Source organism: Aotus nancymaae, unplaced genomic scaffold (genome assembly GCF_030222135.1).
Source record: "Aotus nancymaae isolate 86718 unplaced genomic scaffold, 86718_ANA_hifiasm-v0.15.2.pri h1tg000058l, whole genome shotgun sequence".
NCBI lineage: Eukaryota > Metazoa > Chordata > Mammalia > Primates > Aotidae > Aotus > Aotus nancymaae.
In genome coordinates this window covers 47,131,349-47,140,903 of record NW_026988472.1, presented here as the reverse complement: position 1 = coordinate 47,140,903, position 9,555 = coordinate 47,131,349, and the positions used below count along the sequence as shown (strand labels likewise).

At 40.1% G+C, this 9,555-nt stretch overlaps 1 pseudogene; it reads right to left on the bottom strand.

Moving 5' to 3' along the window:
- Positions 1-7,028: 7,028 nt before the first annotated feature.
- Positions 7,029-8,380, bottom strand: LOC105705592 (keratin, type I cytoskeletal 18-like; annotated as a pseudogene).
- Positions 8,381-9,555: the final 1,175 nt, after the last annotated feature.

Genomic DNA, 9,555 nt, shown 5'->3' with positions numbered 1-9,555 from the left:
CCTCAAAGAGGGAATGAGAAGTAAAATACCAGAATACCCATTTGACATGAGTTTACAATATGGTGGCCCCAAAACAATACTCTGAAAGCCATTTGCAAGACTTTCCTGATCAGTAAGCACATCAAGCAGCCAAACAACCAGGTAAGTTTAGAATAACAGACTTTCAGAACCAGAAGTTATCTTGGACTTGGTATAACCCATCTCCTTCAGTTATTGAGGAAACTGGGGTCATGCAAAATATCACTTGGTGAAAGTTACCCCAAGCTGGGTTTAGTGTTTGCATCTTGGATTCAGGTATAAATGGTTTGGTTATTTTGTAACTGAGTGATTGAGTCTTCTGACCTGCTGGATCCTTGAATATCCAAATAAACTAACTCAAGTGTAGTGTTTCTTTCACTTCACCACGCGTGGGCCTGCTCCAGTATTTTTAAGGGTTTCTGGCTGCATCTGCATCCTAATGGTGGACATTTGTTGCTCCTCTCCTGAACTCCCCATCACCACCCATTCCCGGTTGCTTCTCCAGGCTTCTTGCTACCTATGTCCTCAAACCACTTTGTCTACGTTGGATGCACATAGTCTCCTCTCCTTTACTGTTAAGGTGCAACTAACAAAAGTGCCATACTATGCAACAAAGTCTACCACAGTTTTAAAAAAAGTGGAGAGAAAAATTGCCACATAGTTCCAGAAATAATTTAAAACTGGACATCAACATCCTCTGGGTTTCCTCAGCTATAGCTTCTGGAGGAATATAGCTTATGGAGGAAATTCTTCTCAATTCCTTCCTCAGGCTTCAGCCTCTCAATGCATTGCCTCTCTCCTCTTCCCTCAGTTCTAAGACTTCAACTGCATCTCTCTAATGGTACAAAGCAGGTAGCTCCATCTTCCTCAAACTTCTGATCTGTGACTAGGCCCAGAGTTGTGACCTTTGCAGAGTACAAAGGCTCATGAAGTGTTTTCCTAAACCAAAGAGAAGTTATTTTCCTCAATTCTATCTCCTAGCATACACACATAACTGCACTTTTTAAACATAGCACTACTTTTTCTTAGGTCATGGCCATGTTAAATAAAATCAAAATAGAACATCAAAATCTCAATCCAGAGGCCTTCTGCTCAACTTTCAGAGCCATTGGTGGTTTAGAAATTAATTGTGCTCCCTGGTTACCTCTCCAACCCTTTACTTCTTTCACATCTTCACAGCTATTGCCATGGACCAGGCACTCCCACCTCACCCTTTATTGTGGCCACAGCCTTCTAAATGTTTCTCCCTGATACCAGTCTCTTTCTCATCCATTCACCTGACCACTAAAGTTTTGTATCAAAAATTAAAACTTAATCATGACATATTCTCAATTAAGTGTAACAGGGTCGAGGCGGGTGGATCACGAGGTCAAGAGATCGAGACCATCCTGGTCAACATGGTGAAACCCTGTCTCTACTAAAAATACAAAAAATTAGCTGGGCATGGTGGCGCGTGCCTGTAATCCCAGCTACTCGGAAGGCTGAGGCAGGAGAATTGCCTGAACCCAGGAGGCGGAGGTTGCGGTGAGCCGAGATGGCGCCATTGCACTCCAGCCTGGGTAACAAGAGCGAAACTCCGTCTCAAATAAAAAAAAAGAAAAAAAAAGTGTAACAGGGACCATCACCAGTTCTCAGAAGCATGTGTGGTCTCAACCAGTCACAATCTAGTCCTAACTTGGCATTTTATTTTCACATCCTTCCATCCTCCCAATGGCATCTTCTATTTTCACACCTTGGTATCTTATGATTATTATTTTAGAAACAAAATTTCACCATGTTGCCCAAGCTGGGCTCAGACTCCTTGTCTCAAACCATCAGCCTCCAGAATAGCTAGGACTACAGACATGTGCCACTGGCTACCTTGGTATCTTAAACAGGCCTTTGCCTCTTTTGGGGATGTGACATATAACCTCCCTAAAAACCAAGGCCCAACTTATACATCACTTCTATGAAATCTTCTCTCTTAGTTCTCATAAACTTCAGTGTATGCCGTTGTTTTTGCAGTTTCCACATTATGTTGTTAATGTAGATGTGTCTCCCCAAGTAGACTGCAAAGTAAAAAAGGAACACCAGCTTTAACTCATCTGGGCTTCCTAGTACTCAGCATTCTATTAAACTCTGAATAGGGGCTTGATAAATATTTATTTAATTAAATTCTATGGACTTAGGGCTGCTTAACCATATCAAGAAATAAAGCATATTTAAGATCCTGTGTAAAGCATTTTAAGTTCATTTCAACTTAAATTTCTTCAAAATAATGAAGGAGAGAGTACTGGATTTATTTCATTCCAAACTAGTGCCAAAAATGTTTGCTAGATAATATTGGGGAAATTGGCTCAATTTATGAAGAAAAATAATTTAGATCACTATACTAAATGATTATGCAAAAGTAACCTTGAAATGAATTAGAAATCCTGAAATGAAAATCATCCATCAAATTAGTAAAATGTAGTAAAAGTGTAAAATGGAAAAGAAAGCGGTAATCAGAAGTAATGAAATAAAGTACATAAAGATAGATCTATCTTTAAAATAAGGAAAATAGTAAGAAACAGAATAAGATCTAGACTATAACAGTATTTATATAAGCTAAAAATCAGAAATATAAAGATAAAAACAACAATGAATGCTTTTTCAGGGGACCTTCTTATCGAAGCTACATACTAACCATGTTACAGGGTAAGCCTAAAGCAAGGTACAGAATGAAAAAGAAAATTAGTAAAGTAAAAAAAAAAAAGAAAGAAAGAAAAGAGATTACCCAAATAGATGGTAACTGCAGACCTGGAATGAGCATTTGTAATGGGCACACTCATATCTAAAGACCTGTATTGAACCTCTCAAGGTGGTGGAGCATGAGAGGAAAATAAAAGGAAAAAATAATGAAAATTTTAAATGGGTATTGTAGGTGGTGGTATATTATGCACTGAGGAATATAAGTAACTCAGATGTGGATCTTAGGTTTAAATAATGAAATTAAAAGCCTAAATAAGGCGATACTCCAGATTGATTCCATAGAGCAACAGGATCGGGGTCTGTACAGCAGCAGAGCGTCTGTCTTCATGGTGTGATGTCTCTTCTGGCATCTAGGATCCCTTGGGAAGGCAGTGATGGAGAACAGGCCAAGGGGCAGACAGAAAATCCTAATGCCTGCTCTGCCTGGGACTTGCTGTGGAGCCCAACAGGTCACTCCACTCCCTGGGCCTGGTTTCCTTATCAGAAAGTCACAGATAACAATCCTGACATGTCACCAGGGAGGGCTGCAAGGGGAGCAAGCAGAAGGGCCTGCACCTCAGAAATTAACCCTTTCCTTCCAAATATGAAATCCATTAAATAAAGCAGGGACTCCAGCTCCCAGGTGGGCACTGATGCCTGACCCCCATTGTTAGAAACCTGTAGCCACTGCGTGGGAATTAGGGAGGGAGAGTACAAAGGAAGAGAAATGGCCCATTCGATGAATCCACATAGCTGTTGTCTGGCAGCTTTTGTCTTTGGATCTGTTGCAGCTCACTTATCCATGTGTGTTTGGGTGATCTTCCAGATTCTGGGGATGTATGGTCAACATAACCTAGACCTTCTGAATTTAACTCCCATTTCATCTCTAGAGAATGAGGTTGGAGGAGGGTAATGTGATGACAGCCTGAGGCCTACATTTCAAGGGCCTGAAGACAAGGTGGGCTCCATGCAGGAGAGTTGCCCTCAAAATTCCCTTCCTGCTTTGATTAATGAAAAACTGTTAACTGCTTTCATGGGACCAAATGGAAGGTTCACCTGTTTCAACCATCTGACAACATAAATAGGGAAAATCCTCACTATTTTATATGAAACAATGGATCTGGGTGTATTAAATATTATTGCTATTTTGACACAATTTATAGTTAATATGTCCTACAGGTTAGACTGAAGGCAAATATTTATAAAATGTGAAAAATTAATTTTTAAAAGAACTCTGAAATTACTTATATCCAAAGAGAACTAAAATTGTTTTAATTAGCCATTAATAGTTCAACCTACTGTGTTAAAACTATGAACTTTTCCAGAAGTATTTACTTACACTACAGTTTTATCTTAAGCAATTACTGATAATGTCTTATTCATTAGCTTTCTGCCTGGGCACTTTACACTATTTGCAAGCCGTATCTTACTTAGTCATTATAACATGTGGCTATATGTTGAGAACATGTAAGTGACTAATGGAAAAAATCTTGAAGGAGAAAAGAACGTTGGCTGTCGAAATTACTCATGGGATGTGATCAATGTGAGCTGGGCCTAGAACTCAAGCCTCAGAGTTGATCTTAGAAACCTGAATTGATCTTGTTGCTTAATGATACCAATTAGCCTGTTTATGCAGGACAAAAACAACAGCAAGAGGTATATTTTTCTTAATGCAAAAATTCCTGACTTTGAGCTGAATATTAAAAAGTGGTGCTCTCTGTATTGGCAGATGTAGGGACAAGTTGCAAATGGTTTGTTAATAGTTTGTTGTAAAGTGGGGCGTGTGTGTATGCGTGTGTGTGTGTGTGTGTGTGTGTGTGTGTATTGTGATACAGCCCAACATTGTTCCCGTGCCAAAAAAAAAAAAAAAAAAGCAAGGAGCAAGGGGTCTAGTTAGAGAATTAGAGAAGAAAAGTCACTTTATCTTGGACCTATTCAGCGGCTTTTTGAAACTTGAGTCATTGGTTTGTGGTTGTCCCGTGGGAAAGGGCCAGGAAGTGATAAACACAATAAATGATGAAATCCAAATGGAAAAGCACTGTTCTTTGAGCTATTGGCTGCATAAAGAGGAAGAGAGGATACAAATGTTTATCCTACGAACTTGCATACAATACTTGGACAAATCAGTTTCTAGACTGAAAGCGCAGTTATGTGGTGTTCTGTTCATTCTTTCTGTGCACAGCCTCATGATGCCACTTAATTTACGCAGTCATGTTCCAACAGCAGAAAACATTTTTATATTGTAAAGCATCAGGAAAGGAACAGTAGATTGATATAAACTGAACCAGATAAATCTGATGGCTCTAGTACCATTGACGTCATTCCTTGCTTACTGTCAGCATAAGGAAATCTAAATCTCCAGTTCCAGCCTACTCAGTTCAACCCACCGATAAGATGTTACCCTAATCTGGAAGACAAGCATAGAAAGAACTCAGAATAGAAATAGAAGGACCAATCATCTTATTGGACTGTGAATATTTTGTTATTATTAGAGGTGTGTGCAATTTCTTTAAATATTATTCAGATCCTAAATTTTAATTAATAAAATAAGGATAATAATCCTATTGCTATCTTTGTTTAATGGATCATCAAAAATGTGCTTTTTAATCTCATACTGTATACAAAAATCAACTCCAAATGGACTTAAACATGACACCAGAAACTATACAACTACAAGAAGAAAACAGAGGAAATGTTCCACAGCATTTGTCTGGGCAAAGATTTTTTGAATACGACTCCAAAAGCAGAAGCAACAAAAGCAAAAATAAACAAGTTGGATTGTGATTGTATCAAATCAAAAAAGCTTCTGCATAACAAAGGAAACAATTAATAGAATGAAGAGACAACCCACAGTCTGGAAGAAAATATTTGCAAACTACACGCCTGATAAGAGGTTAATATCCAAAATACCTAGGGAATTCAAAACAACTCAATAGCAAGAAAGCAAATGACCCAATTAAAAACTGGACAAAGGATCTAAATAGACATGGCCCAAAAGAAGATGTACAAATGGCCAACAGATATATGGAAAATGTTCAACATCACTGATCATCAGAGAAATGCAAATTAAAACCACAATGATATATCCTCACACTTGTTAGAATGGCTATTATCAAAATAACGAAAGATAAGTGTTGACAAGGGTATGGAGAAAAAAGAACCCTTGTGCACTGCTGGTAGATATGTAAAATAATACAGCCACGACAAAAAACTACATGCAAGTTCGTCAGAAAAGTAAAAATAGAATGACCATATGATCTACTAATCTTACTTCTAATTCCAAAGGAATTGAAATCAGTATGTCAAAGGGATATCTGCACTTTCATGTTTGTTGCAGCACTATTCACAATAGCTATGATATGGAAGCAACCAAGGTGTACATCATCAGATAAATGGATAAAGAAAATGTGGCATATATATGCAATAGAATGTGATACAGCCTTTAAAAAATAGTTAAATCCTGTCATTCATGACATGAACCTGGAAAACATTATGCTAAGTAAAATAAGCCAGGTGCAGAAAAAGAAATACTGCATGATCTCACTTATATGTGGAATCTAAAAAAGTCATAGAAGTAGAGATGGTTATAAGAGTCTGGAGGATGGAGGATAAATGAGGAATGGGAAGATGTTGACTAAAGGGTATAAAGTTTCACTTAGGAGGAATAAGCTTTAGTGACCTACTGCACGTAATGGTGACTCTAATAAATAACAATGCATTCCATAGATCAAAATTGCTAAGAAAGTATATTTTAAATATTTTCACCACAAAATAGTATGTGACATGACAGATCTGTTAATAAGCCTAATTTAACAATTCCAACATTGTAAACATATCAAAACATCATATTTTACCCCATAAATATATACAATTATTATATTTCAGTTAAAAATAAAATTTAAGACACTGTATTTAAAAAATTGTTTTAAGAGACGAGGTTGCCCAGGCAAACTATGTTGTCCACACAAACTCCTGGGCTCAAGTGATTCTCCCACTTCAGCCTCCTGAGTAGCTGGAACCACAGGCATGCACCACCAAAATTTAAAATGCTTGGCTCCAAAATTTAAAATGCTTTGCTGCTCCAAACTTTTAAACACTTTTCAAAAGAAATATACTCTTGAATATAAGAACCATATTTTTCATAATATATGATATATTATATGCAAGATATTAAACATTGATAAAATAGCTAGCATTTATTGAGTACCTATGAAGTATTAAGTCAATGTGTTCATTCATCTGTTTCCTCAATCTAAGAAACATTAAATGAGCAAGGCAATTTGATTTTCTTTTTTTTTTTTTTAATCTCTGAACTTTTTATTGGCCTCCTTCTCCCCAAAGGGTCCCCTGCTTCTGCTGGCTTCATGTCTCAGAACTTTGGTGTCATTGGTCTCAGACACCCCTTTGCCATCAACTATCCAGCAGGTGGTGGTCTTTTGGATGGTTTGCATGGAGTTGCTGCTGTCCAGAGCATCACCAAGATTGAAGTCCTCGCCATTTTCCAGCAGGCAGCAGCAGGGGGTGATCTCATCCTCCAGCTTGACCTTGATATTCAGCAGGGCCTTGTACTCCTGAGCCTGGTGCTGTCCCTCTGCCCACATCTGTGCCAGCTCTGACTCCAGGTGCAGCAGGATCCTGTTGAGCTGCTCCATCTGCAGGGCATAACAGACCTCCACCTCCCTCAGGCTATTCTCCAAGCTGGCCTTCAGATTTCTTATGGAGTCCAGGTCAATCACCAAGGACTGGACTGTACGTCTTAGTTCCATGAGCGTCATCTCAGCAGCTCCAACCTCAGTGGACTGCGTGGTGACCACTGTGATGCTCTCCCCAATCTGCTGAGACCAGTACTTGTCCAGCTTCTCTCAGTTCTTCCGAGGTAGCTCATGATATTGGGCCCAGATATCTGCCATGATCTTGGCAAGGTGCTGAGATTTGGGGGCATCTACCTCCACGGTCAACCCAGAGCTGGCAATCTGGGCGTGTGGGCCTTTTACTTCCTGTTCATGGTTCTTCTTCATGAAGCACAGCTCCCCCTTCAGAGCCTCGATCTTTGTCTCTGGCTGCAGCCGAATGACACTGGCATCATCAATGACCTTGCGGAGCCCATGGATGTCACTCTCCATAGACTGGCGCATGGCCAGCTCTGTCTCATATTTGACTCTAAAGTCATCATCAGCAAGATGGGCATTGTTGGTCTGCAGAACAATGTGGGCATTGTCCACAGTGTTTGCAAAGATCTGAGCCCTCAGGTCCTCAATGGTCTTGAAGTAATGGCTCCAGTCTCTGACCTGGGGTCCCTTCTTCTCCAGGTGCTCCCGGATTTTGCTCTTCAGCTTCTCGTTCTCCGTCTCCAGGCTCCTCACTCAGTCCAGGTAGGAGGCCAGGCAGTTGTTCAGGCTTTGCATGGTCTCCTTCTCATTCTGGATGCCTCCCATTCTTGCCAGACCCGTGGCCATCCCCGTGGCCAGGCCCTGGGACCCCATGCTGCCCCAGAAGCTGTTGGAGCAGGACAGGGACATCCGGGAACCAGAGCCCCCAGTGCCTGCATAGACGCTGGCCGCACTTCTGCCAGCCAGGCACCGTAGCTGGGCACCTGGATAGAGCCCAGGAACCGGTAGTTTGTGGAGAAGATGGAGTGAGTGGTGAAGCTCATGCTGTCTGGGGAGGAGAGTGAGAGAACGGGACTCTGGCTTTGCCGACAACCTGACTTTATTTTTACAATCTGCCAAATGAGAGAGGTCTCCAACATAACTGCCTACAGAGGTGGTGACCCTTTAGCCTTATGCTTTCATTGCTTAAAATATATGAAAGCCCTTTATCCAAAGAGTTTCCAATGCCATTTGAAAAGGAAATAATGCTTGTTTCTTTACTTTAAAGCTATACATTATTTTCATTTAAAACACATGTTTTTGTCTTCTAATCATCTTCCTCATCAGGGTCAATTCAAGAGGTTTTTATCTGAGTCAAAAAATTAAACACATTCTCAAAAGAATTATCACTGTGGCAGTAAGCATAATTCTGCAAGAGGGGTACCATAATTTTAATGCTCCCAAGTTTTTGTTGAAGGGAAAATTTGTTCTTCTTTTGTGGGAATAGGTTCTGGTGAGACTGCGTTAAAAAAAATACCAACCACAGTGCTTTACAAGATAAATTTTTTACTCCCTACCTGCCCTCCTCACTCTCATTTGGGGTTTGTATTGGTTTGTTCTCACAGGGCTATGAAGAACTACCTGAGACTGTGTAGTTTATAAAGAAAAGAGGTTTAATTGACTCACAGTTGCATAGGCTGTACAGGAGGCATGGCTGGGAGGACCTCGGGAAACTTACAATCATGACAGAAGGCCAAAGGCAAGCAAGCACGTCTACACGTGGTGGCAGGAGAGAGAGAGAAACTGAAGGGGGAAGTGCTATACACTTTTAAACAATCAGATCTCATGAGAATGCAACTCACTATCACCAAAACAGCAAATCACTGTCATGATTTAATCACCTCCTAGCAGGCTCCTCCTCCAACATGTGGGGATTACAATTTGACATGAGATTTGCGTGGTGGAGACACAGAGCCAAACCATATCAGGGTTCTTATTTTCCATTTCACTGAAAACAACAGAAGACTTTGTCTCTATCATTTCAGCACTATACCTATGCTATGCACTCTCCCTTCCAGTCTTTCCTTCTGGAAGAGCTATTCACACTCCAACCCAGTGGCTCTCATTATCTTTTAAATCTCTGTGCATCTGTGGCTATCTGTCTTTATATTCCTAATGGTATTGATGTTTTGTTTTCTCCTTCTATATTTTATGAGTTTTGTCAGTTGCTTGTCACTAC